The following is an 11989-nucleotide window of genomic DNA, read 5'->3' on the forward strand; positions in this document are numbered from 1 at the left end:
TGGAAAGTAGTTTTTTTTATTTATTTAGCCTGAATATCAGGAATTTGTCATCAACTACAAGTTTAAATTTCAACTATTCAAAACACTGTCCCAGGAATAGATTGCGTTTCAAAGTTTAATGAGTTTCGACATTCGAAGCCGTTTCTCAGGTCAACTGAAGAATTTATTTATTTATATTACTTCATTAAATAGGGTTCCATGCATTCAGTAGTTACAGTTTGATAATCATAATGAAGGCTTCACTGTAAATACACTTCATCCTCGTACATTAGTCATGTAACTTTGAGAGTTCTTGAACGTTGTTTATTGATGGAAGTTTTAAACATTCCTATAAATCTACAAATCAAATCTGTTTTCTTAAGCGCTAAAGAAACAGCACTGAGCTTCTCAGAGATCCTAATTTTCAGTTAACAAATAACGTCGCCGGCTTGTGCATAACAAATTTGTGTAGGCTTGTATGATGGAAGATGAAAGTAACAACACCACACCCTTCACATAAATGGAATACATATTGGTGACCATGTTGATATTACTTTTCAATGCAGGTCGAGGACCTTAAACAAGCCTTAGGTCCCAAATTCAGCAATCAGATAACCTGTTCTGGCAAACCGTTGCACTGAATAAGCTTTATTTTCGGGGTGATCGTCCTCATTACTCATCTCAATTTTTAAAATTAATATTCCTTGAAAAGGTGCCTTTCCATTAGGTTTGTTAAAGTTAAAAACACCGCTGTCGCGAACCTAGCAATAAAATGAAATGTTTCAAAATACACTTGTCAAACATAATAAAACTCAACCACTGTAAGAAAGAAAGGCATTCTCTGTAATCAGTTATTCCATAAATATGTAATACATTATCAGTTAATCAATAATTTTGTATTCATTACATCTGATAATGTATTACATATAAAAAATATACACTTACGTCCAAACGTTAAGCAGAACATTAAAGTGGGACATATCAAGGCAATACACTGATAGTCACTGAAATCTGCATCTAGAAAGAATGGACTGAGTTACGTGAAAATTTTCATGTATAAATGTTGGAATGTTGTTGTTTTCATCCGTTCAGTCGCAGCCGACTTTCGGAGATTTTATGGGCGAGCTACCTCCATGCTGTCCGACCTTCAACAGCTTCTTTCAAGTCCTTCATGCTCATGCCAGTGTCACTCTTGATGGTGTCGAGCTAGCGTGTTCTTTACCGAACTCTTCTCTTTGTTCCACTGACATTTCCTAGCATCGTCGATTTATTTTTGAGCTCGTTCATAAAGTTTTCCGGTGAAAAATACTGGAGTAGGTCACCATGTTTTTCTCCAGCGGTGGCGCCATTATATGGCTGTATGGGTCTTTATTAATCAAAACTCAAAGTATTTAAAAATTTATATCTTTTCCGATAAGGTGATATTTTGTCCTAAAATCAGATACAACTAATCAATGTTACAAACCTCTCCACTAATTAAAATCCCCTGCATCCATAACTTGTAGAATTTAAAAAACAGCTCTTCAAACTTTCAAATACCAGTGTATGCTAAAGCATAGGCAGCTGGAATTGACATTTAAAACATTTAAATGCTCTAACTGCCAAAACTGACATAATTTTAGCGTAAATATTACCCTTCCTTCATTATAAATCGTCAAACCTGATTAACCATATCACACTAACTCGAGTTTCACAAAATAATTTAAAATAAACACCTTAAAACCATATTTATAAACTATTTAGCAAGAGCATATATAAAAGCAATCTAAGAGTGTGTAATGCCCTCAACACGTGTAAGGCTACGTTCTGTACAGCTTTGAAAGGGGAAGGAGCATTGAGATGTCAAAAGTCGGATGGTCAACACAGCAAATCGCCGTTCAAGTGGGTTCGTGACGCCCAAATGGCTAAGCGGTTTGGCAACGATGGGTACAGGAAGTTAAATGGACAAGTCGACAGGGCTCTAGAAGAACATCAGTCAGAACGAGTGGGTGTAACGATCCTCTCGTTTTGACGTTCGGCGAGAAGTGAGACCACGTTCTCGTCAACCATTACACCCGTCTACCTCTGACGCCATTCCATCATGGCCAATGTCTGCAGTGGCACAGGGAAAGGACGCTCCGAGACAAGAATGGTATCGTGTCGTGTTTAGTGACGAATTATTTTTCTGTTTAGAATCCAGTAACAACTGTATGCGCATCTACAGACTTGCTATGGACAGCGGAGATCCAGCTTATATCACGGAGCAGCAAACCGGGCCAATGTCTAGAATCATTTATGGGGCACTATCGGTTACTATAACCATTCACCCCTGTTCATTACTGAGGAAGGCACTTCACAGCAAGACACGCTGAAGCCATTCTAAGACCAATGATTCTACCCTTTCTATGCCCCACACCAAACGTTATTTTCCAGCAGGACAATGCCCGTCTACCACATACGACTCTCAGTGATGTGCGCGATTTCTTGGCCTGCACATTTATTAAATTTCTCGCCTTCGAACGCATTTCGGATGGTGGGAAGTCCGTTGACTTCTTAGCTCCGTCTTACCATTGTTGCCCAACAGGGGCTCACATCTGGTGAGTATGGGCTTGGCACACCCAGGGTCCTGAGCTAGATATCATATTCTTCTATTTCTTGGTGATTCTCTTCTCTCTCTCTCTCTCTCTCTCTCTCTCTCTCTCTCTCTCTCTCAGGGTAACTCGGAATTTTTTTTTTTTTTTTTGCATGGTGCAGCAAAAGCCTCAGGCTTCCTTGCACCATATGGCTAATAATGATAATTAATGATAACTCAGAGCATAAGTGCAAGAAACATGGCTCAATGCTCACCAATAAGACATCCCGACTCCTTACTACGACATTCGTCCCCTTGTGTCCCTGTCCATGGAGGCCATACTTCATGAAGTGCACCGCATTTTCGTAAGTAAATACAGTATTGCTGAATCGATATGGAGACTTAACCATTTCTTGTGTACACTGATATCTGTAAACTCTACTTATTGTAAGCTCAAAACGTGGGTCGGGAATGACGACCTTAGGTTAGATAGGCTTAGGCTAGGTATATATTAAGCACCAAAGCAACTAAGGCTGAGGAGTCAATATATTTTGTCTGTATTGCATGTATTATCGGTTTCCAGTTAACTAAAGGAAACATGCAAGTTTTGGGGAGGGAAAAAACACACAACGCTCACCTGAGCCCGACGCTGTAAAAAAAAAAAAAAAAAAAAAAATAATAAATAAATAATAATAATAACAATTCCTCACGTCATTGACGGGATTCGAACTCAGATCTTTCCCACCTGGTGTGGAAGGACGGTAATATAACTGTGCTACACGCGAGGGTTCACTGAAGAGTAGCGTAAAGTATCGATGGATGAAATTCTACCAAATATTTTATGAGGAGACACCACAGCGAACTAAAACTGAGAGATAGGTACTGTGTGCTCAAGCTTCTAATATGATCACTTATGGCAATCAAAATACGAGTTTTGATTGGAACAGATGGGCGACGTGGCTTCACATCGTCTCCCTGAAGTAGCCTGGATCATGCTCGATTGCATTTAGGTCGGAGGAAAAACAAAGCTATGGCCAGCGCCACCATCAGAAAAATATCTTTACGTCGAAGGAAGCAGTCAACAAGCTGAGCGATGTGTGGAAGAGTTTACCATTTCTGGAAGAGTTAATTGAGATTGTTGTTGTTATTTGGTTTTTAGGAGCATTAGCAACTAAGGCCATATTGCTCCGGGGATATGCGGTAGTCATTCTTTGACCTTTCCGCATCCTCCGTATTTGGTGGCTCACGGGCTCGAACCCCGGTCTAATCAAGAAGCATGTGCTACGCACTGCTGCTCCTGCCCACCTGGCTACGGAAGCGCCTGTTAATTGAGATCTCCATGATAGCGTTCCCTTTCATTGACGTTGCAAGACTGAATCGATATTCATCTATGAAAGGGAAATGAGTTGGACTTGATTTTAGAGACAATGATATCCGCACAAGTCAGACGAGTACACCTGTGAGAAGGGAGAAAACCACAAACCAGAACCTTAAACAGTTCGTTTAAGATATAGGTATAAACAGAGAAGGGGAGATGGGAAGTAACTATCACAATGTATTCAACATATTAGAGATGAAAATCAATGCCAAAAACTGATATAATAGCATTAAACAAAAATCGAAATGCCCTTACACCTGGCAACAATTCTTAAATATAGATTAAATGCATTCAGTATAAAGCGCAAAAGAGATACATGAGGGGGAGCGAGGAGGGTAGTTTATAAAGACAGGACAGGAAATTATTCAAAACACCATGATGGACCCAAAAAATTAAAGATGTAATAAGAGAAAAGTTCGCTTCTACGGAAAGCGGAGTGGTGAAAATCGCCGTCTTACCACACTGCGTGGAAAACTGGAAAACATTTCGAATCCCTTATCGACGGGAGCAATTTACTCGTATTATTATTATTTAAAATTTTTCTCTTTTATGGGATTTTTTCCGCCTCGTGATGGGTACTGCTACCAAGTGCATAAAGTAGTTAGTTCGGTACGATTACTATTATTATTACTGTCGGCCAAGAAACTCTCTTATTGTTCTACAGGTGTTCAAGATCAGTGCTTTCTGGAGTTCCATGATGGTGTTCTCTGGGAGCCTAATTTTATTAGCTTCTTATAGAGGCTCTTTGGCATCATGCCGGTGGACATGGTGATCGGGATGGTCATTACTTGTTCCATATGCCACATATCTTTGCCTTACTGTCTTGGGTCTGAGTACTTCCTCATCTTTTCTTCATATGTTTTCTGGAGGTTGCTGCTGTTTGGTACCGCTATGTCGATCAGGTCGGTAGCCATTTCCTTCTTGTCGACGACCGTTATTGGCTGAATACGGTGCTGTTTGTTGTTGTATTCTGTCTGTTTGTCTTGTCAACTCCTCTGACTGTGTGATCGCTTCCTTTTGTGTGTGCCAAGCGTTTGAAGACATCTTATCTATGCAGTCTTGATGGAGGTTACTGTATTGTCTGCCATGGAGTATTTTGTTCGCCAATCTTTTTCGCTTTGTTTCTACTGTCTGTGTGAGTGGGATATCCTTGTTGAGGTTGAGTTTCGAGTGCCGTTTGTCTATCTTTCTTATGACTTGGCAGATTTGGCGCTCAGTTTCCCTGGAGGTAATCCCACAGGTTCTGAATCGCCTTCTTTACTTGTTCATTGAGGTCACACAAATCCCTCCCTCCTTTCCGGGCTATGATCAATCGCTCGATGGCCGGCTTCGGACGGCGTTCGCGGTTCTTGGTCATCATCATCCTGGTTGCTCTTATAATCTCGTCCAAATCCGTGTTGGTCCAATCTATGATCCGAAGGAATCCGTTAGTACTGGAGAAAAACTTTTCAGTGCGCTCGCATATCATGGCCAGAGGCTGAGGTAGAAGCCTACAGGCAGTAGTACAGGGAAGTACATACACTGCATTAATTAGGAAGCGCAAACGGATACTGTGGGAAGACCTTGTTTCTAGTTTTGGCAACTCGATCCCTGGGGCTGGTCTTCAAGGTCACCACCAACAATCTCCCCAGAGGTGAAGTGATTTCATCCACAAAGACCCCTCTTGGAACTATTACCACGAGTTGGTACGCATCGATAATAACATACTTGATGTAATATTCAAACAGCCAGCTGCCCCCATCCACTCTGCAGCAAATACAACGAAAGTTACGCCATGCAACAGCAGGAGCCTATATTCACAGCTGAAGAACTCAGTATAGCAGCATCAAGAATGAGAGACAGAAAATCACCGGGATTAGACTTACCAGAACCGGAAATTGTGAAAAAAAAGGTGACGGGATACAACTCAGAGCTTCTCCTTAAACTCTTTAACCACTGTCTCCAGCGTGGATGGTTCCCAACAGACTGGAAAATGGCGAACATCAGGCTTACTTATTTTGAAAAATTCTAGCAAACCTCATGACTAACCAGATTCATACAGACCCGTCGCTCTCCTGTCAAGTAATAAGCAAGTTGTTTTGAGCACCTTTTAAGACAAAGAATCGAAACATATTACAACAATGCCAACTTACCTTCCCCAAATCAATATGGATTCAGAAAGGGTAGTTTCATTGTTGACGCCCTGGAGAACATGATTGAGGGTGCAAAGAGCGCCGACAGAAAATATTTCTTAGCCATCTCAGTGGACTTTGCCAGGGCGTTTGACGCACTCTGGTGGCCAAGTATCTTCGACAGACTCCATAGCAACCTGTACCAATGCATAAAAAATTATCTATCACAGCGGAGCATAAACGTCAGGACACCGTATAGCAAAGTTACGCGCCAAATCTACAGAGGACGTCCCTAGGGCACTGTCCTGGGCCCCCTACTATGGAACATTGTACTTGATGCGTTCCTGAACATAGACCTGCAGAATGTCTAGTCTCAAGCGTATGCAGACGACTTAGTCCTTACCCTTGCCGCAGATTCTAGATGCCAAATGGAAGCCGCAGCAAACAGAGCACTCGCCACTTTACAGGACTGGACCTACCATAACCACCTGGAAATGTCACCAGAAAAGACAAAATCCATCCTGCTTAAAGGCTCTCTGAACGTAGCGAGGCCAACCCAAATCAAAATCTAAGGGACAACTATCCGGCTGACAACCGAGATGAGATATCTTGGAGTGATCTTGGATAGGAACCTATCTTTCACACCACATCTAAAATATCTACATACCAAGATTCGAAAATATGCTGCACTCGTGGCAAGAATCGCACGTCGGGACTGGGGATTGAAGACATGTATAGTATCTTATGTAGGACGGCACCTGAACGAAAGTTCAACTCCGTCTTTGTACACTGTGATGGTTACAGAGCACTGTAACAGGTCAGAAATGTGTGTAACATTATGTTCGTGCAGTGTGTGTGTTGTTGTGTTGTTTAGTTGTTTCTGGCCGTTTTGTCACCAGGCAGGCGATCACCTGGAAAGGTGATCGCCTGCCTGGTGACAAAACGGCGGAAAACGATCGCCCGACTGGGGATTGCGCGCTCACCCCCCCTCTTCTATAAGGCTATGTTCACCGCCATAATCACCTACGCATCCGGCATCTGGTTTTCAAAGGACGCCACAGCAGTTAATAAGAGGAAACTTGACTCGAATCAGCGCGTCATCCTGACTCACCATCATCCGGGCATCAAGAAGAGCCCACTGCAGCAGGTCTGACAGGCTAGGTAGACACACTCTACAGAAGGAGAAGTCACCAAGAAATTCATACCTACAATAGCAACAGTACACCCGAAATCTCCCACATGGTTCTCCTCTGGCTTATACGTCACCTTTTTGTGAACTGGCCATGAATCTATCAGAGGAAAGCTCACAATGCCCCTGTGGTTCCCTCGAAAGTTGGGACCACCTGATGTACGAGTGCGAAATATATGAAGATTTGAGATGCCTCCTCCTGACTAGGATAAATTACCTTCCTAAAAACAAAGAACAGCACAACCTCGAAAGAGAAGAAGACTATGTCGCCTTTACGCGCTATACACAGGATTTATTCGCGCGACGGAAGACCCTACAATGGACATAGTCACTATCTGGATCACCATCTCAACCAAGAGGAGACAATCAACTATATTTTGAGAATCAATGCAGGGGCCTACCAGCAAATGAGACTACACCACCACCAAATATGAGAAGATCCAGTGTAGGACAGCCAGAGCTGCATTCCTATTTATATCCCTACTGAATTAGACACAGATCACCGGATAGGACTTTAACTACCACACCACTGAAATTGACATCACGACCGGACCTGAATGAGAAGAGTAAGAAGATCGTACCAAATGGCGATCGCGTTTGTGCTCCCTTTCAAGGCAAATTTTCTCCCGCTTCCATCCCATTTTCGCCTGATGGATACATTCCATTGTACCTGGGGGGGTTGCCTTCTTCTTCAACTCCCATACTTCAACCTGCCCTCCCTTTCTTGACTCTAAAGCCAACACACTCTAACTTTTTTTTTTTTTTTACATTGGTCTCTGTCAGGAAGCATAGGCAACCCTGGCAGAGACTAGCCAGAGAATAATGGGCAACCTGGCTACCTCCTAGCGGTGTGTGCGGGCAACGTGGGGTTCCACCAGGGGCCCTGCGGCCAAATGCCAGGTACCCAACAGAACCGTTTTCTGGCATTTACAGCAGTTCTGCATTTCTTCACAGTGTACATATGGCGCAGATGTAGGAAACCACAGGCGGCGCCTGACCCTAATGCTATGCACACTGTGCAGTACTGGGACTCAACACAACACTTTCTGGCTTTCACAGTGATACTGTTTGTCTCCACAGAGTTTATATGGCGCAGATGTGGGAAACCACCAGAGGCGGCTTTCCCCTAACATTATGCAGTACTGGGATTGTCTGCGCGAGTAGCACAGTGATATCCTCACCGTCCTCTCCACGCCAGGTGGAAAAGGCCCGGATTCGAATCCCGTATATAACGCGAGGAACTTTTATGGGCTTTTTTTTTCATTCCGTGGCTGAGTCTCAGAGGCTTCTTTTTTTTTTTTTTTTTTCAGTTGTTGGCGCATCGGCTTCTGTGGCCATAATGCACCTTCCAAGGTTTTTGCACTACTCTGATCCAAGCCCGAGGCGGGATTCGAACCCGCGACCTTTGGGTTGACAAACAACGTACCTCTTAACTGGACACGGAGCGATTAATGCCAAACTGTCTCTACTTGGGATTCAGGTTGACCCAACTTGCACTTGCGGGGGGCTGGAGAGCTGGCAGCACCTAATGTATGACTGCAGGCTCTATGAAGACCTACGTGGTGTTTTACTCACCAGAATCCACTACTTACCACAGGGACAAGAACATCACCTCCCAGACACGAAGGAGGAGTATCAAGCCTTCTCGGATTACGCACAGGCACTGTTCACGAGGAGGACGAGGAGAAACCAAATGGCCGCAGCCCACAACCCACTACCATTATAACCAAAGAATATCTGTTCTTCAGCTCACCGGGCTCCCTTTCCTAGTGCCTTTCCACCCCCTCCCCTGCGCCGGTGGTGGGACGGTCCCCCCCGGCGCCCCCTACTTTCTCCTGGTGAGGCATGGGCATGCCTCACTGACTTCTGGGGTTGCCTACTCTATCATCCCCATATTTCTGCCTTAACCCCCCAGCCTTCAGTCTCCCACTCTACCTTTATGCTAGCGAATGTCCTACACACAAAAACTTAATTATGTCAAAATTCCCGTTCGCCCATTCTTTCGGCCTTTATTATGCAAGCATTATCCCCCTCACCTAACGATCATCAAACCGACGATGATGGATATATGTATCTGTCTGTACGTACGTGCATATAAAAGAGCACGCGCGTTTTTTTTTTTTTTTTTTTTAGGTCCTAGCCTCTGAAATCTCAGGAAATTAGGTGGCAGGACCTGCCAGAGTGAAACTAAAACTACTGGGTTCCTGGTCTGCCTCCACGGGGCGAAGGTGGGGCAACGTTGGGCCTCAACAGGGGTCCAGCGGCTAAACGACCAGATGAACAACGGTACACGACATCATACAGATATAAAGCCCACACACTTTTAAATCTCTGGCATTTCCCAGTGAACTGGTACACCCACAATGAAAGCAACACAGAGATGGGGGAAACCCCTGGTGCCGTCTGACACTAAATACACCTTACACCTTTGGGTTGCCAGGCATGCACTTTACCCACCCGGCTAGCCCGGTCGGCGTCACAGAGGCGTAGACAGCAAGGTTCCCCCCTAAAAAACAGGTTTTTCGTCCAGAAAAATAGGCAAATCGACAGGAGAACACACGCAATTTACAGACATAATACACATGGGTATATGTAATGGTGACCCTAATATAATAGTTTAATTTTTTTAATACTGGGATTGCGTAGGTGTTTATGGCGCTGACCACGCTGCTGCCAGTCAGCTTTGATTTTAGCAGGCTTCTCAATAAAACAGGCCTTGATCTCCTTGTGTTCTAACCGGTCAACTTGCATTATCATCAGATATTTGTACGTTTCTCCATCTGTCATGGCGCCTCCGTAGCCAGGTGAGCAGGAGCAGCAGTGCGTAGCACACGCTTCTTGATTAGACCGGGGTTCGAGCCCGTGACCACCAATACACCCTCCCAGAAAACTTGCTGTACAGGGGGTGAACCTTGCGTTAATAAACTGATAGTAAGTAAGTAAGTAAATAAATACGGAGGATGCGGAAAGGTCAGGGAATGACCACCGCATATCCCGGAGCAATATGGCCTTAGTTGCTAATGCTCCTAAAAACAAAATAACAAACAAACAAACCATATGTCATAGGTTTAATCTCTTCACCAATTTTTAACTGGTAGTTTCGGCTGACTGTATTTTCCTGATGCAATATAAGGGTAATGCAATTGTATAGGATAAATTGAATTCTAATATGAGTGGTGAACTCTTCAGTAATCCGGAGTAGCTGTTGAAGTTGACTGTCGGATTGCCGCATAGAATTTGATGTCATCCACGTACATCAGGTGAGAGAGAGTGTTCAGGTTTTTCTTCGCATCTTTTAGAGTCCATCACTACGTGGTGTGCGGTGGACAGTGGATTTAATGGTAAACAGAACACAGTGGATTCATCGCATCTCTCACTAGAAGATTACTATTCTGATGTTGATCGGTCTGGTCATGAAGTTCTCGAATTTCATGGTGGTACCCCATTTCACCATGGTTGCTTCTAGGAAATGAATTTGAAGTACTGATTATGTCATCAAATGCAGACATTGTGGGATAACCGACGTGCTGTCCTCAGACATACGGGATGCAGAATTTGAAGATTATGAGTAAAATGTGTACAGAAACGACAGGTCAGAAAAATTGTGGTCATGTTCTTAGTTAAGAAGCATATTAAATCTAAGGCAGTGCATCCATCCAGTCGACATTAGTGGCCAATGAGCAATGTTGAATCAGTTTGGTGTGACATAAGCAGTGGATTCACGAAAATGAGAGTAGGAGTGTGTTATCAGACTAATGACGGTGAGGAGTATAACACAGGTATAAAAAGAAATATACTAGGCTAGAAAATTAGAATGTGTTAATGGGGGATTATAACTTTACAGATATTGACTGAAACTTGTGGGGATTGGCCACTCACATACTAGCAAGATTTTATGCCTTTATTGGATGACTGTTTTCTACAGCAGCATGTTAGGGAAGCAACAAGAGGAAGCAATACTCGTAATCTGATTATGAGCAGCGATTCTATATGCATTAAGAACTTGCAGATAAAAGACCCTCTGGGTGGCAGGAATTCCAGTGTGCTCTTCGAAGACTTACTACTTAAAGACATGTCTCTTGTCAAGGGTAAAGGGAATGGCTTTTGCTTCCGTAATGGTGACTACAGTTGTCTCAGACAGTTTTCAAATTCTATACAGTAGGACCTTCTGATGATATTACCAGCAGCACGTGTTAAATGGGAAGAATTCTAGGTTGTAATCGTAGAGCCTACTAGAATTTTCATACCAACTAAAAAATACCATTCCAGCCTTAGATCTAAATGAAAAAATGAGCTATGTGATTGGCTGTGGTGAAATATCGGCGAAACATCTCCCATGCTTTGTTTTGCGACTTTTGGTTTTTTGCTGCTATGCATTCTGAATTCCACCATTCTTTGAGAAATAGTGGAAACTGGGTGGATATTTTTGGAACTGCAATTGCCGCTGCATGGCCGACACTTTCCGTGATGTACATGACTGCATCATTTATTGGCGGATCCAGAAAAAAAAAATGACAGGAGGGGCACCATTTTGTGCCTTGTTTGTACACAAACAAGGCACAAAATAATGCACAGAACAAAATAAATACAACACAAACGTAATGTGACTGGCGGACATAGGCATACAACTAAACTATGAATTACTTGGAAGTAAACATTACACACAATCAAACTGCGTGACAACTCGAACTAGAATGGTGATCACATCAGCATTGCCAATTGTAGTCAACTTAAAATAGCTAGAACATAATGCAAAAATAGCTATAATCCTATGTAAACAA

This window comes from Mastigoproctus giganteus, chromosome 3 (assembly GCF_048544385.1).
Source record: "Mastigoproctus giganteus isolate SK-2022 chromosome 3, ASM4854438v1, whole genome shotgun sequence".
NCBI lineage: Eukaryota > Metazoa > Arthropoda > Arachnida > Uropygi > Thelyphonidae > Mastigoproctus > Mastigoproctus giganteus.